This window comes from Pinus tabuliformis, chromosome 7 (assembly GCF_031772625.1).
Source record: "Pinus tabuliformis cultivar Carrire ecotype Pingquan chromosome 7, CPIR1, whole genome shotgun sequence".
NCBI lineage: Eukaryota > Viridiplantae > Streptophyta > Pinopsida > Pinales > Pinaceae > Pinus > Pinus tabuliformis.
Window position 1 is genome coordinate 481,911,266 of NC_142293.1, and position 11,229 is coordinate 481,922,494.

Sequence of the window (11,229 nt, forward strand, 5' to 3'; positions counted from 1 at the left end):
GTCGAATGATGGACTGACATCTAGTGTGTTTTGCGAATGATCAACAATGGGTGCATCCGTAGACAGAGATACACACGTGAAATTAGGGATGGTAGAATCACCAAAGGTGTCAGGGAAAAGCGAAGGAGGCATGGACCAAAGGGAATCATCCTTCACCACGGGTTGATGTTTAGGCTCCTAGTCACTCTTCATGAATGATAGCGTAGGTTGGTTGTGTGACACCAACTCCATCGATAGCTTGATCCTCATTCACAATAGGTGTAGAGTCTGGAATGGAAGAACATAAGACAATGCAACCCGGAGGATCAACAGAAAACAGAGATGGAGGTTAATGTAAGACATGCATGTGGTAGCCCATGGGCTTCGCAACCGAATCTGTGCGAAAATTGAGAGAAGTGATGTTGGGAGGATTTGACAGTTGAACGAATGTGTTTGCATGTACTCCAACATCACTCTGTAGTGGTGGAGATGTTTGATGAGGGGATGTCGGATGTGCACTTGTGATAGTGACTGTGCCCATCTACAATTGCACAACTTCATCATCGAAGTATGTTGAGCGGGGTTTTCACTTCAACTTCATCTTGGGATTGGCAGATTTGGTTAGGCAATATTCAAATCTATCCATCAGATACTGGAATTTCATGTGACTTTTTGAAGCTTTAAAATGCAATATCCAGAAGCGGTCCCAAAAATCCATAGGTGATTCTTGCGGAGTCTTCTGTTGTTTTAACAGTTTTTTATAAAGAGGTTTTGGATCAAAATGATGGAAAGTAGCTTCAATGATATCACAGAACTAGTAAAGTGAGTGCACACTATTGGGTGGAAGACTGTTGTACCATCGTTTCGGGGATTTGAAAAGTGTGTATGAAAGAATCACGTTGACCACTTCTTCATAGAACTCATCTGCATCCTCAAGGAATGCATAGAAGTCTTCTAAGTACTCCGGTCAGACTACATCACCTTCACCATCATACGTGAATTCGAACAAGAGGTAAAAAAACTCCCTTCTGATGTTGAGAGGTTCAGCATGCGAAAAAAATTGTGGAGGGATGAGTCTCGTAGTATCCATGACAAATTGTGTGAAGATTCAAAATAGGATGAGAGCACATAGCTTGTCATCTGTCCCTCCTTCTAGTTCCCGAAATGTTGACGGTGCTTGAACTGCTAACATGTTAGGGGTTCTCCCCGGTAAGAAATCACAACTAGACCTTAGACTATTTGGTGTAGGAGTCCCAATGGTGGGTCGTACAGTATCCCCTCGACCATGGTTGCACAAACAAGTAAGTAGGATGTCCTTGTTGGTAGCAAGGGTGTGACCAGTGCAACAAGTCAAGGAAGGTAAATGAAGGGTTCGAAAACATGAAAAGTGGGGTGAGTGCACCCATTGGAAACCTATGAAAGCACGCGGCTAAGAAGGGAACACACGAGAAAAGATGCATCACAAATTGGAAAGCAGGTTAGCCAACGATCCAAAGTGATGGTTGAACCAACAAAACATCTGAGTAAGATTGTACATACTTATACAGAAAAAGTCCATACATACATGCGTAAGAAAAAAGATAGATATATCATTAAAGTAACCAAGATAGTTGAGATACAACAACAACATATGCATGGTTGACCATAGTTGATTTTCATTTTGACACAGTCTTTATCATAATGCGACGTTGGACTATGGTTGACCATGATTGCTTTTCATATTGAGACAACCTTTCTCATAATGTGACCTTGGACAATGGTTAACCATGGTTGATTTCCATATTGAGACAATCTTTGTCACAATGTCACGTTGGACCATGGATGACCATGGTTATCGCAATGCGACGTTGTACCATGGTTGACCAAGGATGACCATGGTTGTCACAATGTGATGTTGGACCATGGTTGACGATGGATGACCATGGTTGTCACAATGTGACACTAGAATGCCATTGACCATGGTTGATTTTCATATTTTGACAATCCTTGTAACAATGTGACATTGGACCATGGTTCAACATGATTGATTTAATGTCAAGACAATATTTTTCAAAATACGATGTTGGACCATTATTGACCATGGTTGATTTTCATATTGAGAAAAGCTTTATCACAATATGACATTGGACCATGGTTGACCATGGTCGACCATGATTGATTTTTATATTGAGAAACTTCTATGATAAATATTATAAACACTAAAATAAACATAGTTGACCATGGTTGATTTACATACTGAGACAATATTTCTCACAATACAACGTTGAACCATGATTCTCCATGGTTGACCAAGATTGATTTTTGTATTGAGACAATATTTGTCACAATGTGACGTTGGACAATGGTTAACCATGGTTGACCATGGTTGGCAATGATTGACCATAACTAACCATGGTTGAGCATCATTGTCAATGGTTGATTTTCATATTAAGATAATCTTTGTCTCAATGCAACGTTGGACCATGGTTGACCATGATTATAAAATCAAGGGATTTATATTAGACCTTAGGATTAATAAACCCTATGATTAATATCATACCCTAGGAATATGATCCCTTAGATTAATAAAGCCAAGGGATTGATATTATAAACCTAAACGAATAGCAAACCTAAGGGATTAATATTAAAAACCAAAGGTATATAAAACCATGAGAATAATATTAAACCCAAGGGATTAATATTATAAACCAAAGGTATAGAAACCCTAATATCAATCTTATAAATCCTAAAATAAACATGGTTGATCATCGTTGATTTTCATATTGAGCCAATCTTTGTCATAATGTCATGTTGGACCATGGTTTACCATGGATGACCATTATTGATTTTCATATCTAGACAATCTTTGTCACAATGTGACGTTGGACCATGACTAACCATGGTTCATTTTCATAATGAGACAATATTTGTCATAATGCGACTTTGGACCATGTTTAACCATGGTTGTCATAATGAGAAATTGGACCATGATATAATCTTTGTCAAAATGTGACCATGGTTGACCATGGTTCAATCTTTCATATCGAGACAATCTTTTAAAAAATGTTAATACAAAAAATAAATAAATATATTTCATGTTTAATTGTCTTCTTAAAATATTAGGAATCAATATTAATCTCATTATAACTATTGTTATCATTTAATATTTTTTTTATATCGTCAATATTATTTAATAATTTTTTATTTATATTATTTCAAAATGAATTTAATCATCAAAAGTAAATATTTTTTCAAAAAATTATAAATTTAAATTTAAGAGAATAGGTCCATGGGGTCTTGGGTAGATTGTGATCGAGTGCTCTATTAAGGCACTAATTGATGTGAAGTCATCGGTTCATTTCACAGCCCCATCAGAGTGATATATTGGAAATATTGAAGATAAAATCGTGCCAAACTTTAAAAAAAAATTAAGAAAATAGAGTATATAATATTTTCTAGCAAATATCTTACTTTATAACATAAAAATATCTCATACATCTTAAAAAAAAATATATATATATATAGATAGAATGAATTAAATTTTACATATCATGAATTTTTCACATTATTGGTTAATGCCTTAAAATCTGAAATATATATATATAAAATGAAACTCTAAATTTTCCTCAATACAACCTAATTACAAAGAGGAGGGTAGTTAATTTCTCAGGGTTTTTTAATGTTCTCAATTACAAAGATATAAGAGCACAATCAAGTTTTCATTTTCAATGATTTTGTTATATCTATGAATGCATGGATAGTTGTTTGAGGTTGATATTATGTTTCATTTTCTTGATTTTTAATAATTTAATCTTAGGGTTTAAAAACAATTCAATTTAATTTATAATTTGTAATTTAAAAACCATGTTTTTTTATTAAATAAAGATATATATTTAATTGGATAATTAGTTAACAAGAAATAAATATATTTGGGATTTTGTAAATAAAATATCAACTAGTTATTATTTCATTGGAAAACAACAGTAAAGAAATCTAATTAAAATTAAAATATTGTAAATCAAAATATTATTAAGTAACATATTGATAAAGTCGCTAAAAATGCATTTGAATTTTATAAACAACATATAGTATTAATATATTATTACTGTAACTGAAACATTTAATTTTTTTTTAAAGAGAAACTAGGGTTAATTTTGACCAAATAAATCCTTTTAAAGGATTTCTCCAAAAAGATTGTGTTTATCTAAATGTCAATTAAACCTTTCAAGTTTGTGTTTTATAAATAATTTTCTAATCAATGTGAAATTCATATGAGAATTTTGTGTGTATTTATTTTTTTACTTTGTGTTTTGCGTGATGTAATATAACAAATTAGAGGAACAATTTATGTACTTGTTACCGTTCTTGGAATTTCCATTACAATATGGTTCTAATAGGAAAAAGGTCACAGATGATTATTGGCAGCTATCAGATGATTATTGGCAGCGATAATATTAAAATGAATGGGTAAATACTGCACAGATCATTGGTCCGTGGGTAAATACTGCACAGATCATTGATCTTTGAATTCCCCACGTAGAAGACTTATAAACATCCAGGAGATGGAGACAATTCATAAGTGCCATTGGTATTTGTTCTACTCTACGGAGTTTTCATTTCGAGGACTTATTCGAAGCGTTACAGAGAGAAAAATAACCTTATGGACCTGCTATCTTCCCATTTGTAAATCTGACGAAGAAAACAACATACACATTTTCTTAAATTGTCTTCAATCGCAGGTGATATAGAAGAATCTGGCGGACGATTTCAGATTCAGTAGGATTTCTTTTCTCTCACTTAAAGAAGAATTTGAATGGTGGAGCAAATTGAAATCTGACAGGAGGTCTATTCAGCTATTAACTTTATACGCTATATGGAAATGGAGGAACAAGACCCTTTTTCAAAACAGCAAGGAAAATTATAACATTGTTTATGAATCTATTCTCACCCAGTACTACTCCGCCCATTCCTCCATTACCCTACGCATATTTGAAAAAATAATCTTGATCCTAAGGTTATCGACATTTTTGGAACCACCGTGAAGAGTCAAACAACAAAGCAGAGGCAATGGTATTGGCTGGTCTCCTAATGTTTTGTGACTATCTCAACATCCAGGATTTGCAAATATTCCGTGATTCCAAGGTCATTATTGACCATGTAAAGTCTATTCACTCCATAAAAAACCACAATCTTACAGGGTGGCTAAACAGAATTGACACAATCTGGAAATATCCAAAGGACTATTCTATTAGCCATATCGATAGAGCAAGAAACAAAGAAGCTGATTCTCTATCAAAAAAAGACTTTTTTCTCAAAACGAATTCTAGAAGATGAGCATACCAGTGGGGGATGAATTGCATCATTTACAGGATTTCATTCTGCCTGGTACTTAATCCTCTTTCATCTCTCTTCCATTCTGGTATGTATCAAGTACCCTGTTTTTTCCTATTCTGTTTTCCACTGAAAGTTTTCTGATCTTACTTACTTTTGTTAATCCTTCCAAGGCCTCCATTTTATCATGTATATTTTAGATAAGGTTTTGTGAGAGATTTTTCAACGAAAATCACATGGAGTACCATTTGTCGACGCGTTTCTTCAACTTGTCGTGATTATGAACCACACTAGTTGGTTCTAAACGCGTCGACAAATGGTACTCCATGTGATTTTCGCTGAAAAATCTCTCACAATCTTGATATAGATCACAGAAGTCTGAACTCTTTAATAAGGTTTTGAACTCTTTAATAAGGTTTTGTGTTAATGACTTCGATTATGTATTACAACTGTATTGACTTGGTTGCCTTATCCGGCTTCGGGCTTCACTTATAGGTTATCATAACCGTCAGATGATATACTGTTAGGAATAATAATCTAGCTTTTTTCGTACTGGGAAAAAACTAAACTTGAACTTTACATGATCCCTGTTATATGTCTCATGATTTCTGTTATATGTCTCACGATTTCACAATTTCAGCTGTAAACCAATTGGAGAATTAAGATTAGCCTGAATTTTCCACAACAAATCGAAGAAATAAACTTACATTTCACAAACTCTAATTCCCACAAGCATACCTACCTATGGCTGCAGGGATGGAATGCGCAGCAATCCACACGTTACTCCATCATTACGCAGGAAGAGGATGGATCGGCACAGCGACGGGAAGAGGATGGATCGGCAGTTTTTTATGAAATATTTGTTCCCTCGCTCCTGTGTTTAATTTTTTTTTGTCGTCGCTCCCTGCTCCAGATTCAGACGATGAATATTCCTTCAAACTAAAAAGTGAACACGGGTACATCGACTTTTGTAGCCGCAACTACCGCTAAATTTTCATAGTGGGATCGAATCTCATGATCTCATCCTTTTGTTATCATAATTGTCATGTTGCCCTTTCCTTTGGTATGAATCTTTGTGAAAGCAACCACGGCTTTTCCAGAGTGTGTAAACATTTATACAGAGTAAAAATAATATTTAAATTATTTAATTTAATATTTAAATTTGAATTAAACTTTACATGAAATTTTTGAAATTTGTTAAATTCATACTACTTTAAGTAAACGTTAATTACAGTACACTATCGACATAAACACAGATACAAAAATATTATTATATTCAATTATTTTTTATGATGGATAAATATCTTTAAAATCTCACAATAATTTCAACCATGTCTACCCTTAAGAAATCTTATAAATCTCTGAGTAAGAGTATCGTGGAAGCCATCCCGATTACTCCCACTATAAATCCTTTCGCTCGTTAAAAATTCAAACTATTGGCCTATCACATAGATCTTATACTGCAAGGCAAAACCAACATTAATTGTAGCAATAATCGCACTCTAATTCCACATAAAACATAGGTTGTATCCTGCATGATAACAACCCCAGCAAAACCAACGTTATTGTAACGATAATCGGAAGCGCAACAGCTTATTAGGCTTTGGACAGCACTATGAGCGACTGAAGGAAAGGCAACTTGATAATGGTGTGGCTTTTGAAGCCTGCGCGCTGGAACAACCCTTTGAATTCTTCCTCTGTCCTCTCCTTCCCATCCCAATCGCCTCACCCGGATGCGGGTGTCAGCCTGAGAAGAGAGGATATCATGCACAGCGTGCCGCTGGCATAAGCTTATGTCACATTGAACGGTTCCGGTTTAGCATTAATGGTTATAAATGATGATAGGATTGCAAGGCAGGTGGGCTAAGGTTTCAAGCATGGCGAATTTAATCGCTCGGTCCTCCGATCCGGATGGCGTTGCCCTGTCCAGTTCCAGATTATTCTACGGGGGAGTCTATTTAATGGGGTATCTGCTCCTGATGTGCAGTCGCATTCCCCATTTGGTTAAATCAAGGTCTGTTGTTTCTTTTCTAAGTGCTAAGGGTGGGCCGTCGTTCAACTCTGGCTCGGTGAGGAGTCATAGAGCTCTCAATTCGGACCAGCTCGCGTCCTCTGTTATCATTAGGTTGGTCTCCCTCTCTCGTAAAGAAGTCAGGGAGGGAAATTCTGCTCTCTCGGCTGTGCACGGGATTAAGTGGTGTAGAAATCTTGTCTAAGGCGGCATCAAGCCTCTCTGTGTCACTCAATTGTGGTCTTCTGAGCTCATCGCTCCCCGCGAGGTATTCCGAGAAGGGGGGGTGTTTGGGGCACAAGAAGAGGACAGGGGGCTCGTGCCAGAGCAGCTCCTCGTCGTATCTCCCCGCTAGCGATAGTTGCGCCCTCCTCTCCTCCCTCAAAGGAGTCCGGCCCCTCTTTCAACAGCTACTTACACACCTCGAGATTCACCTTTAAGTGCCGGCGCAATCAGCCGCTAATTTCAGCGATTGTCACTGTGATTGTTTCTGAGGAAGATGAGGAAATGGTCTGCTCGGATGCGGCCGGTGGGGAGCAAGTTCGGACCCAGAGAGCTAGTGCTTCCCACAGCAGATCTGAAAAAGTTTCCGGTGGGGAGCAAGTTCGTACCCAAAGAGCTAGTGCTTCCCACAGCAGATCTGAAAAAGTTTCCCTCAAAGTTTCGGCTCAGATGCAAGATGTGGACGGTAATGAAGAAGTTTGTAATCAAACGGCCCCTCCTCCGGATGACATTATTCCCTGTGCTCCTGCTGATAGGTTTGTTACTCATCTGTATCCGGTTCTTCCACCGGGAGTTCGTTTGGAAGACATTGGAGATGGAGTTATGCTTGACTGGCTACCTCTCCCGCACGATGCCAATGAAAGTGTTCAAGGTGAGCCTTCGAAGGCTTAATTTCTGAAGCATCTTTTTGATCATTTTTCATGTTTTGGGGCTCTTCAGAGGTGATTCTACAATGTGCGTGGCGTCAGGGGCTTGGGACCTTTCAGAGCTCGTGGTGTTTCGAGAGCTCTGGAATCTGACGATCACCTTACGCCTCTCCTTTGTAATTCTGCCTGCTGTTTACTGGGTTGACAATTCTGCCTGCTGCTGTTCATTTTGATGGGGTCTCTTTTTGTAATACAGGTTGTCACTGGCACCTGTTCTGCTTATCTGATAGAGGGTGGGCTAATGCACCCTCAGAAGTTAAATCCTCTTTGTAAATATTTTTCTTCTTTTTAATATAATAGTTTAGTCTTTACACACAAAAAAAAAAAAAAAACAAAAACAATCCCAATCGCCTGGTCATGCTTTCACCTTCTTTGTCTCCCTCAACAACTGCTTCCACAATTAACACCTTTCCCTTCGCTGGCGTTGCCTTGTAGCTTCTTCTCAGCAATTTCACACACTCCTCTGGAGGATCCACTGTAGTAAATGACAAGAGAATATTATTAGCCCTCAAAAAATCCACTGCAGTAAATGACAATAGAAAAGTATTGGTCCTCCTCAACATGTAGAAATAATAATAATGGCACAAGTAAATTTCTTATGCAAACAGAACACCATAGATGAAATCGTGACCTTCATCATGACTGCATCGGCAGAAGGTATGTGCTCGAACATATTTCCCTCCATATGCTCCACCGCTGCAACATTCCCTCGTTCTCAGTCATAAATCATCATCAACTTGCTATCATGTTATATATATCAACAAATTTATTATATTAATGGTGACCAACATTACAAATCTAATTACCAGTTATGGGAGGCGCAGTGGCAATGACATGAGGCAGATCGAGATTAATGCCACGAATGTGTGGATGTTCCTTCACAATGATGGACAAGGCAGAGCCCATACCTCCTCCAACGTCTACCAGCGTTGCCATACTCTTAAACCCATCTTCATACATCTTCGCCACGGAAGCCATGACGGATCTAGTGTTAGTGGCCATGGCCTCGTTGAAAATCTGGTTGAATTCGGGATTGTTGCCCAGGTATTCCCAGGGATCCATACCATGAGCTTTGTTAAATGTGTAGCAGCCCTCCAAGACAGATTCCTGCAAATGTTGAAAGGCTTCCAGGTAGACGTTGTTTGCTATCAGGAGCAGGAAAGGCCCACATGATTGCTCATTTCCTCCATGCACCAGCAGCTTCGAAATGCCCGTCAAACCGAACTTTATTTTCTTGGTGTCTGCATCGTCTGGCTGATCGGCTTCTTCTTGTTCAGCGAAAACGCCATAGGAAGCAAGGAACCTCAGAATTCTGTAGAGGTATCCCACATCCACGTGGGAATTGCCAGTTGATGAAGAATTAGCAGCAGCAATATGAAAGGCAATCTGCTCGGCAGAAAGCAGACCTCCGTTGCCTCGTGTGGCGATGATGTCAGGAATGTTGAGCAACACAGCTGCTTTCAAAGCCAATGGCTTCACAGCAGAGAATATCATCTCATACAGCAGGAGCTCCTGCGTTTCTGCGTATTCCCGTGATGAGTCGATGTGTTGCCCAGTTACAGGAGCCAAAACATGATCAATCGAGTCCATTGGAGGTGCGAAGGTGAGCATAGACAAATAAAGGAACGGGTATTGAAAGGGGACTGCGTATGGAATGGGGTGAAGCAGCGTGTTTCTTTGGAAGCCGGTGATCCATTTATAGATGAAGCAGCTGTTTAACGTCAATCCTATTAACAGTTAACAGTGGTGGTGGGAGGGATAAGATTCAAAGGATTTTTGTCGTCATCTTCACCAACACTGAAGTGCGCACAAATAACTTCCTACTTCCCAACTTTTATTTGACAAATATCATTAAATAAAATTAAATAATGTGTTAACAGTCCCCCACATCAAATTTCATTTCACAGTTACTATCCTGTCCACATATTTTTCTCAATTATCATGAGGAAACTATTACACTTTACACCTAAAATAATATTTTTATGAGTATAAATATTTCCTTTCTCACACAATTTCTATGCATCATGATCAATTATTATATTTTATACTAAATAAATGTTTTCTTTTCGCACATTTTCTATGAATGATAAATTATTATATTTTATATTCAATAAATGTTTTCAAAATAATATCTAAGGAAATGGTGTTTGGATGGTTATTTTTCACACATTTGCTATGAATCATAATACATTTGCTATGAATCATAATACATTATTATAGTTGATATTAAATAAGGTTTTAATGTTTTTTATATTTTTTTGATTATGTAAATATTTTTAGATTGTTATTTTAGTTAAATGGCAAGCAAAGTTTATGAGGGTATTGTTATTCCTGTTATAATACTTTGTAAATTTTGTTTATATTCAAATTTTGGAGCCTTCGGTTGATAGTGTGAAAACTATCATTATGAGTCGTTGAAGTTGTTTCATGCATGTTCTCTAACTTTTTCTAAGTGTTCAAGTTACTTTCTAAAGAAGCCTGAAGTGTTGTCTTTTGTTAAAGGTGGCACTGGCGCACCTTTAAGAGGCAACTCAAGTGCACACTCTTACATTAGTTGATCCTATTTGTTATTAGAACATGCATTGGACACATTCTCATGGCATAACGCATCTTTTTGTTGTAGTCGACACTTGTGTTGTAATGATATATCTTAATTGCCGCACTTGGAGATAAGTGTCGTTTTACTATCGTTTTGTTGTATGCATGTTGGTTTTGGGTACAGTATATCTTGTCGCTATGTGCATGGGTATATATGTGTCTGAGATCATTTTCAAGGCTTGTTATACGCTCTTACTCTCTTGTCCCATTGATATCACACTTAGTCAATTTTAGAGTTCTTCTTTGTCCTCACCTCTTGCACAACTCATGAGCACATTCAACTTCTAGCTAAGTGATGAGCGTAATGTGCATTCCTAAGCCTAAGTGATGAAATCCTTACCTCCTGGACTGACACATTACGCCCATCTAGCGGACATCGTTGTTGACTGTGCATTGAGCAAC

General features: G+C 37.4%; 1 pseudogene across 1 annotated transcript; it reads right to left on the bottom strand.

The window, feature by feature from the left end:
• Positions 1 to 6,612: 6,612 nt before the first annotated feature.
• LOC149248102 (caffeic acid 3-O-methyltransferase 3-like) lies at positions 6,613 to 10,044 on the bottom strand (annotated as a pseudogene). The gene is made up of 4 exons (XR_016265707.1): positions 9,036 to 10,044; positions 8,861 to 8,925; positions 8,563 to 8,704; positions 6,613 to 7,069 (listed from the first exon to the last, which is right to left on the bottom strand). The product of XR_016265707.1 is annotated as a caffeic acid 3-O-methyltransferase 3-like (transcript).
• Positions 10,045 to 11,229: the final 1,185 nt, after the last annotated feature.